At 29.7% G+C, this 1,167-nt stretch overlaps 1 pseudogene; it reads right to left on the reverse strand.

Annotated features, from left to right (window-relative positions):
- The window catches only part of LOC106465074, a 23,595-nt pseudogene extending 22,631 nt beyond the window's left edge, over window positions 1-964 (reverse strand).
- Window positions 965-1,167: the final 203 nt, after the last annotated feature.

Here is a 1,167-nt window from a genome sequence, read left to right on the forward strand (position 1 = left end):
GTGTTGTTTTGATAAATATCTGCATAATTAATGGGGTATCTGCTCTCCGTCCAATGCAGTAAATAGAACACTAGATTTTGGCATTGTAACTAAGTCCATATGATAAAGTGATAAACTTACTACTGACACAAAAAATGGGATATTTAACATCAAATTAGCATAATATTCTTATTATCACACTTGTTTACAAGATTTCTCATAAGTTCATGCCCAGCATTATGGAGAAGCGACGAAGGTACAGCATTAGTATTACTACTATAAGCACGACTTGTAATAAAAGTAATATTATTACTATAACTATAAAGTATAAGTACAAGGCGCCAGTTAAAACTACCACCGGTCATGAATAAATAATTAAATTTATAATTCTTAAAACCGATTCCAACTTCTAGAAATGACGAATAATTTAACATCATAATTACAACTTTTCGTTCTACTCACTTCTACTTCTATAGTAATACTCCCGCATTCCAGATATTAAATAAAAATGGACCTTTTAAAATGCTTCCTTGCCCTAAAACGTAAAAAATAAATAATGAAATATTTATAAATAGCCTCGTTAACAGTGCACCATATTCGTCCATTACTGCTCTTAGTCTACGAAAATCGATTTTGCGAATTTTATTCTTACACTAACAGTTAGATGCATCACAATATGGAAATATTACATTATTTTATATCAATACTTACCTCACAGTAAATTATGGTTTTATGCAATGTAATTACTAATTTTAGCTAGAGAGCAAATACAGACTAACAAATTGTCTACTTTAAACTACTACTAATATTAACCTAATACCAAATTATAAGCCCAATCAAATATATTATACGAACGTCATTGAGAACAGTACTTAACGCTGTGGTAACGTACTAAAATGACTTGATTTTACCAGGCCATCCAACGTAAAAGAAAAGGTGGAATTAACGTGGAACGAACAGTAAAATGGCGATGTTTAACTGTAGAGCTCTATACTATAAGCAACACAGAACTCAAGTTACTGTCTTTGAAATAACTGTCACTATTTTTTTTCAATTTTGATGAAATTATTGCTAAGAAACTGATACTATAACTTTCAAAATCATCGTAAAAACAGCCATATTTAAAAAAGTGAGCCAAAAAAAATTGATATGTTTGAAATATTATTTATTATATTGTTACGCCTCTGA

The sequence above is a fragment of the Limulus polyphemus genome, unplaced genomic scaffold (assembly GCF_000517525.1).
Source record: "Limulus polyphemus unplaced genomic scaffold, Limulus_polyphemus-2.1.2 Scaffold1827, whole genome shotgun sequence".
Lineage (NCBI taxonomy): Eukaryota > Metazoa > Arthropoda > Merostomata > Xiphosura > Limulidae > Limulus > Limulus polyphemus.